This window comes from Cydia splendana, chromosome 7, assembly GCF_910591565.1.
Source record: "Cydia splendana chromosome 7, ilCydSple1.2, whole genome shotgun sequence".
In the NCBI taxonomy this organism is placed as follows: Eukaryota; Metazoa; Arthropoda; class Insecta; order Lepidoptera; family Tortricidae; genus Cydia; species Cydia splendana.
In genome coordinates, this window is record NC_085966.1 from 4,434,140 (window position 1) to 4,448,645 (window position 14,506).

Here is a 14,506-nt window from a genome sequence, read left to right on the forward strand (position 1 = left end):
TTTAACATTGTTAGTGCCAGTGTGCACTCGGAAAGGTCTCAAAGTTATTTTTTTTTTATGTGTACGGCATCATGAATAGTTAATTAAGATAACAGAATAGGTATTTTATCGATAAACAATGGAAAATGCAAAAAAGTACTGATTTAATCTTGAATTAAATTCACAGCGAAACATTAATTTCGACTTTACCCACCTGTCGTGAAAAAAAATTACTAGTAAAGTAATGAGCAAATAACTTCAAGCTATTGAGTATGTTATGCAGATTTAAAAATGGTATGACACATGTACCTTCCTGCAATAAAATAGGAATTATTATCATCTTTCGAAAGTCTCATAAAAAATAAGTTAAAACTAGGAAATCTGCAATCCGTTGCTACTTAGTAAAAATAACGATTTATGTTAAGATTTATGTAACTCTGGATACAGAAATAAAAAAAATGCCTATTCAGTATTTGCCGAATGCCTAAAAGAAAGAGATGGAAAATGGTTATCTCCCTTTTTAAGGATATCATTGATTTGATAAAGGTTCAAAGAAAATAAAATACTGCAGGTTGAAGTTTAATCAATTTATTAAAATAATTTTATTTTACAATAGGAGCTCGAATTGTTTTCCCCGGCTCGTATGCACGCCCAATGGCACCGTCTTGTAAAACTTCAAGTTAATTTCCTTAAATTAATTTCGGATATGTTTCGTGCTGCCTTGAACATACGCCGCTGTAGTTCCTCTTGGGACCTTATTGGCTTCTTCTTCTTCTTCAAGTGCCATCTCCGTCCAGGACGTCGGCGACCATATGTCTATATGTCTCTCTATGTTCAGTCATGCGAATTTGTCTATCTATGCTCTTCACTTTTAACCAGTCTCTTATATTTTCAGTCCATGATGTGCGCCTTCTACCACGGCCACGCTTCCCTTAAATTTTTCCTTCAATTATGAATTTCCGTAGGTTGTATTTATTGTTTCTATATATATGGCCAAAATATGCTGCTTTCCTCTTCTTTATTGTTGATACTACTTTATTATTCTATCGGTTATTCTATCTGTCCATTTAATTTTGAGCATCCTTCGATAAATCCACATTTCAAAAGCCCTTAGTTTGTTGACCAAATTCTTTTTCAGGGTCCAGCTTTCGGAACCATACATAAGAATTGGGATGATGTAACATTTAACCATTCGCCACCTCAGTTTTAGGTTTTTTTTCTGTTAGTTAGAAGTTTCCTCATTTTCTGAAAGGTGTTTCTGGCTATTTCAATTCTCTTCCGTATTTCCTTCTCTGATTCCCAGTCCTCATTTAACCAACAACCCAGGTACTTATAACTTTTTACTCTGTCTATTATTTTGTTATTTAAGGATAGTGGTCTTAGTGTTTCTGAAATTGGTGTTTTACTAACAATCATGTGTTTTGTTTTACTTGTGTTTATCTTAATTCCATATTCCAAAAGTGTGTTATTCAGTTTTTGCAGCATTATTTGAAGGTCTTCAGGGTTAGTAGCAAATAAGACGGTATCATCAGCGTAGCGAATGTTCTGTATCATTTTGCCATTCACACGGATCCCAAGATCAAGTTCTTCAAAAGCCTTTCTAAAAATCACCTAGTACAAGTTGAATAAGCAGGGTGACAAGATACAGCCCTGCCTTACGCCTTTCTCTATTTGAACTTCTTCAGTCAGAACGTTATTAATTTTGATTTTAGCTTTTTGTTTCCAGTATAAGTTCTGTATAAATTTAATGTCGTTGCCATCCATTCCAATTGATTTTAATATATTGATTAATTTATCATGATTAACGTTGTCAAATGCTTTTTCGAAGTCGATAAAGCACATGTGAACATCTACTTGAACATCTAGACATCTTTGTACCAAAACTTGGACTGCTACTAAGGCATCTCTAGTACCTAGTCCGGCTCTAAACCCAAACTGTGTATCACTTATGTTTTCCTCTATTTTCTTGTAGATTCTTCTTTGTATGATTTTTAAAAATACCTTCAGGAAATGACTCATTACGCTGATCATCCGATGATCGCCGCAGCTTTTGGCATTGGCCTTTTTAGGTAGTGGTGTGAATATTGACAAGAGCCAGTCTTCAGGGAGCATATTGTCTGATTGATAAAATTTGTTAAATAATGAAACTAAATCATCTATATTATAATTATCTTATCATCCATCTTATTGGCTTGGAGTAAACTTTATCTTTTAAGCATTTTAAGCATCCCCAATGAAAAAAAAATAATAGGTTTAGGTCCGGGGAACGCGGCGGCCATGTCATTGGTCCCAATCGGCTGATCCATCTGGGAATTTCTGTGTTAGGTGGTCGCGGACATCGCGAGCGTAGTGTTCTGGGCAGCCATCTTGCTGTGGTTCCAGCTCCAAGATGATGGATCGGCTGACTGGACCCAGTGGCATGGCCTAACGGTCCCCGGACCTAAACCCATTATTTTTTTATTGGGGATACTTAAAAGATAAATTTTACTCCAAGCCAATAGCGTCCCAAGAGGAACTACGGCGGCATGTTCGAGGCAGCACGAAACATATCCTAAATTTATTTAAGAAAATTAACTTGAAGTTTTACAAGACGGTGCCAAGCGTGCATACGAGCCGGGGAAAAACAATTCGAGCTCCTATTGTAAAACAAAATTATTTTAATAAATTGATTAAACTTCAACCTGGCCCCTATTTCACCAACGTGACAGGTCCGACAATTGTCGAAATCACTGTTACTGACGTCACAGGCCTCCATAGGCTACGGTAACCGCTTACCATCAGACGGGCGGTGTGGTTGTTTGCCACCAACATGTTAATTTAAAAAAAAACTCCACTATATCACCAGTTAATAAGTACTTATTTTGCGAAGCTAATGACAATTGTCACAAGAAATACGACAATTGTCACGAAATTCCGACACAGAACTCATTTGCTGTCAAGAATTACCGAAAGTTCTTTGAAATCTTGTGACAATTGTCATCATTATCATCATAAACATCGCAAGAGAAATACCAGTTTTTTGCCGATATAATAAAGTTTTGACATTGGAAATGTCTTTTCGTTCGCTCCAGTATAGGGTCAGATTTCACGAAAAAGTGCGATCTCCTTATATCTCGAAAAGTTGTGAAGATATGATATTAAAAAAAGGCTCAAAAGACGCATAATCACGAGAGCTGTAAGGTGTAAAAATAATTATTCGAGAAAATCAAAAACGAAAAAAGTTATGGTCGAAATAGTGAAAATAAAATTCATTTTTTTCCGAATTTTTGATTTTGGTGCTCGATAATTTGGAAACGAAGAATGATATCAAAAATTTGAGAAAAACGGCTCTGGACAATTTAGTCAGCTACAATTTGAGCCTAAAACAAAGACGATCGGGTTAAGGGTTTGCCCTGTAGCCTAACCTTAAAATAGTCAAAAAGTCAGAACGACATTTTTCACATGACATTTATGACTTCATGTTTCGCAGAGTTCGTTGTCGGTGTTTGTTGTGAATTATCGGGATTATGACGGCAGAATAACACTTGCACTGCGTGGGCTATCAAAATCGCTGCAGATTTTTCTTGGTCTAACTCTATCTATCCTGTTTGAGACGGGCGTAGATAACATGTTCACTATTCGACAATCTATGCATTCTTGTGGTGGTTGAAATAGAGATAGAGATAGTAAGAGATAGAGGCAGAGGTAGAGGTAGAGGTAGAGGTAGAGGTAGAGGTAGAGGTAGAGGTAGAGGTAGAGGTAGAGGTAGAGGTAGAGGTAGAGGTAGAGGTAGAGGTAGAGGTAGAGGTAGAGGTAGAGGTAGAGGTAGAGGTAGAGGTAGAGGTAGAGGTAGAGGTAGAGGTAGAGGTAGAGGTAGAGGTAGAGGTAGAGGTAGAGGTAGAGGTAGAGGTAGAGGTAGAGGTAGAGGTAGAGGTAGAGGTAGAGGTAGAGGTAGAGGTAGAGGTAGAGGTAGAGGTAGAGGTAGAGGTAGAGGTAGAGGTAGAGGTAGAGGTAGAGGTAGAGGTAGAGGTAGAGGTAGAGGTAGAGGTAGAGGTAGAGGTAGAGGTAGAGGTAGAGGTAGAGGTAGAGGTAGAGGTAGAGGTAGAGGTAGAGGTAGAGGAAGAGGTAGAGGTAGAGGTAGAGGTAGAGGTAGAGGTAGAGGTAGAGGTAGAGGTAGAGGTAGAGGTAGAGGTAGAGGTAGAGGTAGAGGTAGAGGTAGAGGTAGAGGTAGAGGTAGAGGTAGAGGTAGAGGTAGAGGTAGAGGTAGAGGTAGAGGTAGAGGTAGAGGTAGAGGTACAGGTACAGGTACAGGTACAGGTACAGGTACAGGTACAGGTACAGGTACAGGTACAGGTACAGGTACAGGTACAGGTACAGGTACAGGTACAGGTACAGAAAAAGAGAAAGACAGGCAAAAAGAGAAAGTGGCACGAAATGGTCTCACCTCAGCATGTTGCTGGCGGCTGCTAGCAGATAGCTGATGCTGAACCCTGGCAGTACCTAGTGGAGCTCGGGTTTAATACAACATAAGCACACGCTGTTTTGGTCATCGGACTCGTCTCGATGAGCACTTAGGAGAGTAGTACCCAAGATAGAGCTGATGCTGAACCCTGGCTGTACCTAAAGGAACTCAGGTTTGTTGCAACATAGGCACACGCTGTTTTGGTCATCCGACTCGTCTTGATGAGCACTTAGGAGAGTAGTACCCAAGATAGAGCTGATGCTGAACCCTGGTTGTACCTAGCGGAACTCAGGTTTGGTGCAACATAGGCACGCGCTGTTTTGGACATCCGATTCGTCATGATGATCACATGGTAGAGCGTTACCCAAGATAGCTGATGCTGAACCCTGGTAGTACCTATTGGAACTCAGGTTTGGTGCAACATAGACAAACGCTGTTATGGTCATCTCTCGTCGCGTCAAACTGCTGTCAAGAAAATTTCATATCTTGCAGCAAATGGGCCGCTGCCGATCAAGACTCGAGTGACGATAACGGCGATGTGGCTACCACTTCTCGAGTTGACTACGGATTTGCCGTGTAATAATTTTCTTGTACTTTGAACATTAATATATCTTGCTTATTAATCGAAAAATGAAATATGTACCTATACTTATGCGCCACGGCGACAATTATTCAAACTTCGATACGCGTGTGGAAATTTTGCAATTTGTTTGTTCACATGCGTTATGTCCATGATCTTCTTTCCAGTCGTATCCTCATTGCTGAGGGTCGTGATTACCAACGCTTAATACCACTTTCTTCCAGGCACTCCTATCCTGCGCCATTTGCAGGCAGGATACTTGTGTTAATTTAAGAATAAAATAATTATCATTCAACGTTGTAGTTTTATTTTGTAACTTTTTCCTTATCCAGACTTTCTCGTCGCTCAGCGACAATATTTTATCGAATTCCATAGATTCATTTCCAATGTGCTCGATAGTCGTGTGAGGCACGAAATCTGTGATTTTTTTTAAATAATACAATGATGGTGACAAACAGGAATACGGCCCGCCCGATGGTAAGCAATAACCGTAGCCCATGGATACCTGTGACGTCAGCAACAATGAGACTTGTCGAATTGTCGCACCTGTCACGTTGGTGAAATAGGGGCCTGCAGTATTTTATTTTCTTTGAACCTTTATCAACTCAATGATATCCTTAAAAAGGGAGATAACCATTTTCCATCTCTTTCTTTTAGGCATTCGGCAAATCTGAATAGGCGTTTTTTTATTTCTGTATCCAGAGTTACATAAATCTGAACATAAATCGTTATTTTTACTAAGTATTAGCAACGGATTGCAGATTTCCTAGTTTTAACTTATTGTTTATGAGGCTTTCGAAAGATAATAATAATTCCTATTTTATTGTAGGAAGGTACATGTGTCATACCATTTTTGAATCTGCATAACATGCTCAATAGCTTGACGTTATTTGCTCATTACTTTGCTAGTAATTTTTTTTCACGACAGGTTGTCAAAGATTAAAATTCAAGATTAAACCAGTACTTTTTTGCATTTTACATTATTTATCGATAAAATACCTATTCTGTTATCTTAATTAACTATTCATGATGCCGTACACATAAAAAAAAACTAACTTCGAGACCTTTCTGAGTGCACACTGGCACTAACAATGTTAAAAACGGTCAAAATTCATCAAAAACCTTAATTTGGCAATAACTCCAAAACCGTGCCACTTTTACTGGGGAGATGTTAAGTTGGTTTGCCAATTTTTTCTGCCAATTTTCAATGAAATTTCAATGAACTGCACAGATTTGAAAATAGATTTACTATGGCGTACTTGATCTTATAAAAGCGGACAGACTATACACATAGAAACAAATGCCCTTAGCGGAATTCGAACCCAGCTTCGTACAGTATGTAACTTCGTATAAGATGAATAAAGTCTAAGGAAAAAACGTGCCTCGGAAATCAAGAAAAAGTCATTCTCGGATAGATGGCGCACACACCTTTAGCCTATGCTCGGCTAGATGGCGTGACGACACCGTTTCATATTTAACAATTTTAACACATAGATCAGGTGTCAAAATTATATAAAAATAATATAATCATTTATCCATATATATATAATTTTTTTTGATAATTTTATACGTTTTCATTTTGAGTTTTAGTCGTGTGTCGATAGATGGCAGTAAATTTACTGTGACTACAAAATTTACTATGACAGGACCCCTCTATACTATCTATTCTCTTTGGTAGAGGCCTCCTTCATGCTCGGGAGGGCTTGGGCTATAGTCCACACGCAAGCCCAATGCGGGTTGGGGACTTCACATATACCTTTGATGTATGCATGCAGGTTTCCTCACGATGTTCACCCAAAAGCTAGTGGTAAATGGGTCAAACAGATCACTGTGTTATGTCTTTCCTGTAGACATACACAAGAGTTAAGGGCTATAAAGGTTAATTTTCTTATTTAACCCTTATCCACGCGAAAAGGTCCTCCTTTTATTTAGAGAACTATGATAAAATCATTACTTACATGCCCACAAGCTGTTAACTATTGCCCACAGGAGAGAAAACTAGTGTGTTCGCGCGAACTGTACATTTTTCTCTCCTCTCTCGAACTCTCGACCTCCAGATTAAAAGTCGGACGTCATATCCACTGGCCACCACCGCTTCTCATGATAGAAATTATGTAGTAATTAGGTAATTACTATGACTTACACATTTACAGTGCTACTTTACCACCCTAGGGCGGGATTAAGGACAATACGTGCCTATGTCAAAAATTTAAAGGGCCATATGTACTGTAAAACGTACAATACACGTGCGAAAAGGTAATTCGCAACTCGTATCGATTTAAAACACTCCCTTCGGTCGTGTTGCAATTTATCGCCACTCGTTGCGAATTTCCTGCTTTTCGCACGTGTATCGTAATGTACTATTCAATACCCAGGACACTACTCAATCTATCTTATAAGTGGTTAATTTTCATGCCGAGATGGGCCACGGAGTATGGCCAGATACCGGACGATGAGTAAGTATGATTTAGGAGGAAATATAAATAATGTAAGTATAATTAATCATCTGTAGTTATGTTTAATACTAAATGACATAAAATTAATTAAGATTATTTAATTGCTCATTAGTAAACATTTACGGGAAATAAACACGATGGTAGGTTTTTGTCTGTGGATAATTAAATTATTTTATTTTCCGTATTACAATTGCGTAACATATTGGACTATTGTGTGTCCTTATAATTTTTTATAACTTTACGTCGGGAAATATTTCATGTTAGATTTTTTTAAGACTTTCTATATTATGCTCATTTGATAACAAAGTTAAAATACATGCTTACCAGGCTTCGAGTATTAGCATATAATGAAGCCTACTTAAACTTATGTCTGTATCTTCAGGTATTTAAACAAAAGTTAACAAACAATTTGTAAATTTTCGGGTAGTTATAACATTTATTGGTTAACCAACCAAATACAAAACCGCCTGGATCAGTCACTGGACCACTTGACTTTAACCTACATTATTTGATCATGTAATGTTTTCATCTACCCTCAACTTGCTTAAGGAGCCATTTGAGGGTAGATTTTGTTGACGTTTATTTAAATACTTAAAGATACAGAGTATAAGTACTTAGGTACCTATACCTACTACTTAGGGGCTGTCCATAAATTACGTCATCGATTTTTGACGATTTTGGACCCCCCCCCCCTATAATCATCCAAAAATCATGCATCAAATGACCCCATTTCCTCCTACTTCATGCTACCGTCATCCGATGTCCAGACCCCCCCCCCCCTAATTTGAAATGACGTAATTTATGAATAGCCCCTTAACTTACTATACCGAAAGTAAAAATTTCCACCATTAGCTTTAAATAGACCCATACTTCTCATACATGAGAGAGCACTATTCTACTCTCTCATGAATGAGAAGTATGGGGTTTTCCCAATTCTTCCCAGTGCGGGCGAGGGACTTCACAGAAGCATCTAGGATTCTAGGAATGTGTTCGCTGATGTGTGCTGTGATGATTCCTCGCACTATTTTTCTCAATAGGTAATCATATAAGTAGTTTTTGTCTTACTTCTAAGATTTGAAATCTAATAGCGTTCCATTTTGTTTTGTGCCACTGTTCTTTATAAGTAGTGTGATGAATCAAAGTCCTTCGTACAATCAATTGCCTTTATTTTACTCTAAGTTCCTACTTCAACACTTTCGACATTCTTAACTTAACAAGCAGTAAGCCTTCCTACTCAATGTTACCGGTTCAAACGCCAAAGCGAGAATGCCCCTTCCATCTCATGGTAAGTTACATTTATACTTTTTCATCATTTGAATTGGCGGGTAGGAGAGTAGGGTCATTTTCGCGACTACCGACATATTAATTAACAAATATTCGGGTAAACACAAATCACATTTCTAATCACTACCCACTGAATGCCATAAGTTTAACATAACGCACACAAAATAATTATAATTTATTCTTGAAATCTTATGAAATATCACACTCGGCCATCCGACTGCGTGCTACCTCCGGTGCACGATCAACAATAATATCACACTCGGCCGTGTTGCCCGATGCCTTTTCAATCCTATTATAGTTAGACTAGTCTGTTTATACAATACCAATACTCTTCATTGTACACCAGAATACAATAAAATAATACAAAGAATTACAGCAACTCTAGTAGAGGTAAACTTCAAATTATTTAAATTACTCAAGGTATCCGGTATTGCAGATGTAAACGGTATTCATTCTTCAGACTAGTATTACTATTACGTAAAAAGGGATACCTATTTAAATACCTACTTATACTACTGATCATGTTAACGTTCACGAAATACATCGTCCACACTGTCAACCCCATACGATTAGTTATTTTAGCTTATTACACGCAGGATTACAGACATTATTATCGGCACGTACTTATAGAATAAGCCCAAATTTCATTGCATTGATTTTAGTACTGTAACATACTTATAACAAACATGGCACGAGCAATACAATTTAGCCTGATATATCAGAATAAGAAGAAAGAGACAACTACCACAGTATGAGCCATAATAACTGACATCAATAATCAAATTTTTAGACCTTTTATGGTAAATGTAAGAACTGTTTATGGGTATAATGTTTTGGGGAAGCTACGTAATTACATTAATGGCTTAATCAGGTTTGTAATTAACAGTTGCAATTATCTAATATTTTCTCTCTGAAATCAAACATTTTTTTTTTCAAATTACAATACTAGTTACATGCTTGATGACGTCCTCTACTGTAGGTCCTTCTTGAGCGTCGCCTTGACTCCCGCGGTCCTTCTTCGTGCGGGTCATCTGAGAGAGGCCCTCGTCGTCAGCGCCTGCTGTGGTGACGACATCTGTATTCAGGCTGTTCTCACGCTCGGCTGTCGCAGTCCACAGCGTCCTCTGTGGTAGATTCACCGTCGCTAACCTCCTTGCTCGTGACGGCAGTCTAGGTGATCTCGGGGTGTCAATATTGGAATCCATTTTACCCTGTAATTAAATTTCAGTGCGCTGCATGATTGGTTGTTAAACTTTCTTCTCACCCTACACTTATTTAAACTCATAATAAACTCTTTAAACTCAAATTATTTACACTCAAAATAAACTCTTTAAACTCAAAATAAACTCTTTAAACTCAAAATAAACTCTTTAAACTCAAAATAAACTCTTTAAACTCAAAATAAACTCTTTAAACTCAAAATAAACTCTTTAAACTCAAAATAAACTCTTTAAACTCAAAATAAACTCTTTAAACTCAAAATAAACTCTTTAAACTCAAAATAAACTCTTTAAACTCAAAATAAACTCTTTAAACTCAAAATAAACTCTTTAAACTCAAAATAAACTCTTTAAACTCAAAATAAACTCTATAAACTCAAAATAAACTCTTTAAACTCAAAATAAACTCTTTAAACTCAAAATAAACTCTTTAAACTCAAAATAAACTCTTTAAACTCAAAATAAACTCTTTAAACTCAAAATAAACTCTTTAAACTCAAAATAAACTCTTTAAACTCAATATAAACTCTTTAAACCCAAAATAAACTCTTTAACTCTTTAAACTCAAGATAAACTCTTTAAATTTTTAAACTCTTTAAGATCTCTGGCAGCACACTACATGGCCGCACTCATAAACAGCACACCTACATGGCTGTAGACTCTAGCAGCGCACTACATGGCCACATTCATAAACAGCTCTAGACTATTCAGACAATTCGTACTATATACTCGTATTAAACTGAAACTCATATTAAGCTCAAACTCAAAATCGTATTAAGCTCAAACTCAAAATCGTATTAAGCTCAAACTCAAAATCGTATTAAGCTCAAACTCAAAATCGTATTAAGCTCAAACTCAAAATCGTATTAAGCTCAAACTCAAAATCGTATTAAGCTCAAACTCAAAATCGTATTAAGCTCAAACTCAAAATCGTATTAAGCTCAAACTCAAAATCGTATTAAGCTCAACCTCAAAATCGTATTAAGCTCAACCTCAAAATCGTATTAAGCTCAACCTCAAAATCGTATTAAGCTCAACCTCAAAATCGTATTAAGCTCAAACTCAAAATCGTATTAAGCTCAAACTCAAAATCGTATTAAGCTCGTATTAAACTCAAAATCGTATTAAACTCAAAATCGTATTAAACTCAAAATCGTATTAAACTCAAAATCGTATTAAACTCAAAATCGTATTAAACTCAAAATCGTATTAAACTCAAAATCGTATTAAACTCAAAATCGTATTAAACTCAAAATCGTATTAAACTCAAAATCGTATTAAACTCAAAATCGTATTAAACTCAAAATCGTATTAAACTCAAAATCGTATTAAACTCAAAATCGTATTAAACTCAAAATCGTATTAAACTCAAAATCGTATTAAACTCAAAATCGTATTAAACTCAAAATCGTATTAAACTCAAAATCGTATTAAACTCAAAATCGTATTAAACTCAAAATCGTATTAAACTCAAAATCGTATTAAACTCAAAATCGTATTAAACTCAAAATCGTATTAAACTCAAAATCGTATTAAACTCAAAATCGTATTAAACTCAAAATCGTATTAAACTCAAAATCGTATTAAACTCAAAATCGTATTAAACTCAAAATCGTATTAAACTCAAAATCGTATTAAACTCAAAATCGTATTAAACTCAAAATCGTATTAAACTCAAAATCGTATTAAACTCAAAATCGTATTAAACTCAAAATCGTATTAAACTCAAAATCGTATTAAACTCAAAATCGTATTAAACTCAAAATCGTATTAAACTCAAAATCGTATTAAACTCAAAATCGTATTAAACTCAAAATCGTATTAAACTCAAAATCGTATTAAACTCAAAATCGTATTAAACTCAAAATCGTATTAAACTCAAAATCGTATTAAACTCAAAATCGTATTAAACTCAAAATCGTATTAAACTCAAAACCGTATGAACCTCGAAATCGTATTAGACTCAAAATCGTATTAGACTCAAAATCGTATTAAGACTCAAAATCGTATTAGACTCAAAATCGTATTAGACTCAAAATCGTATCAGACTCAAAATAGTATTAGACTCAAAATCGTTAAGACTCAAAATCATATTAGACTCAAAATCGTATTAGACTCAAAATCGTATTAGACTCAAACTCGTATTAGGCTCAAACTCGTATTAGACTCAAACTTGTATTAGACTCAAACTCGTATTAGACTCAAACTCGTATTAGACTCAAACTCGTATTAGACTCAAACTCGTATTAGACTCAAACTCGTATTAGACTCAAACTCGTATTAGACTCAAACTCGTATTAGACTCAAACTCGTATTAGACTCAAACTCGTATTAGACTCAAACTCGTATTAGACTCAAACTCGTATTAGACTCAAACTCGTATTAGACTCAAAATCGTATTAGACTCAAAATCGTATTAGACTCAAAATCGTATTAGACTCAAAATCGTATTAGACTCAAAATCGTATTAGACTCAAAATCGTATTAGACTCAAAATCGTATTAGACTCAAACTCGTATAAGACTCAAACTCGTATTAAATTCTCTGGTAGCACACTACATGGCTACACTCACAAACAGCACATCTACATGGCTGTAGACTCTAGCAGCACACTACATGGCCGCACTCATAAACAGCACATCTACATGGCTGTAAACATTAGACCCGGTTACATGATACCACCTACATGATATCTAGAACCCTAAGAGTCTGACTATTAGTACACCACATACATGGTGACTAACTACACTTTTACCTACATACATAGGTAACTAAACATTAGACCCGGTTATATGATACCACCTACATGATATCTAGAACCATTAATGTCTGACTATAGTAAACCACATACATGGTGACTAACTACATGCTAACTACACTTTTACCTACATACATAGGTAACTAAACATTAGACCCGGTTATATGATACCACCTACATGATACACATACATAATAGCCAAATCAATATTGAAAGTTTAATTGTTGTTACCAAACCACGTAATTGTCGTTACACGGCACTTAAGGTACATAGTAATCACTTAAGACACTCTTCATCCATTTCAAAACTAACCAGAGGCGGTTATCAAGCATGACTTGCTATTGGATCATTTAGCTCATACTAAATATACCTACTATTTAATAGATTAGGTTCAGTATTCGAAACTCAAATATAGGATGCACATGTATGTAAACACTTTCATTTAACGACAGTACGTATTTCAACTAGATCTGCATAACAACCGAGAACTTCTGCATGTCTCTTCACAATATGGGCATATTAAAATTTAAAACCACTAAAATTTAAAATCAGTTAAATAAAATTGTTCCTTTAACGACAATAAACGTACTTGCCTTTAATGGTACTTGTGGTTTGGTTTGGTGGTGGTTTGGTGGTTACTTCAACTTGACTATGATCGCGTATCTGCATATTATTAATCAGGTTTTGAGATTATAAGCATTACACAACTTAAAACTTACTACCATAACGTCAGAGTAAGTATATAAAATATGTATGTATATAAAATATGTATATGTAGATATACTAGGTACTCACACGTTCTGGTCCTTTTATGGGCGCCGTGTTACCACTTCTGACTTGTGATGAATCAAAGTCCTTCGTACAATCAATTGCCTTTATTTTACTCTAAGTTCCTACTTCAACACTTTCGACATTCTTAACTTAACAAGCAGTAAGCCTTCCTACTCAATGTTACCGGTTCAAGCGCCAAAGCGAGAATGCCCCTTCCATCTCATGGTAAGTTACATTTATACTTTTTCATCATTTGAATTGGCGGGTAGGAGAGTAGGGTCATTTTCGCGACTACCGACATATTAATTAACAAATATTCGGGTAAACACAAATCACATTTCTAATCACTACCCACTGAATGCCATAAGTTTAACATAACGCACACAAAATAATTATAATTTATTCTTGAAATCTTATGAAATATCACAGTAGTATAGAACGCACGGTCCAACCGGCACGTATGGAGGTCCAAGGGGGAGGCCTATGTTCAGCAGTGGACGTCTTATGGCTGAGATGATGATGATGAGAACGCATGTCCTTTCTCCCCTGTCCTGTACGAGACTTTGTACCTTGTACCCCTTTTCACTAGAGCCACAGGCAAACGTTAGTGTGTACCTGTAAGTCATACCTAGGTATATTCCATTCATGCAATTCGCCAAAACATCAATAACAATAACATAAGGAAGTCCAAAGTTTAAAAGAATACTTCAATGGGTGCTTCCTTCCCATTCGGTTTACGCACTTGGAAATTGCTAAGAAATATAATTCATATTGAGACAAAGTCTCTTCCGCCTAAGTATAAGCAAGTATCGCGAACTGTAATTGTAATTTATATTTGAATCTCAGAAGTGAATAAATTAGTAATTTTAGGTCAATTTTTAATTTTTATGCCAATGTCATTATTTTTGCCTGGCTATGTTACATCTAAAAATTAGTAGATTTTTCATATTATTTGCATATGGGTAAATAACCGCAATGCATGCGTCAATTGGCATATGTACCCGTCTGTTGCAAGCC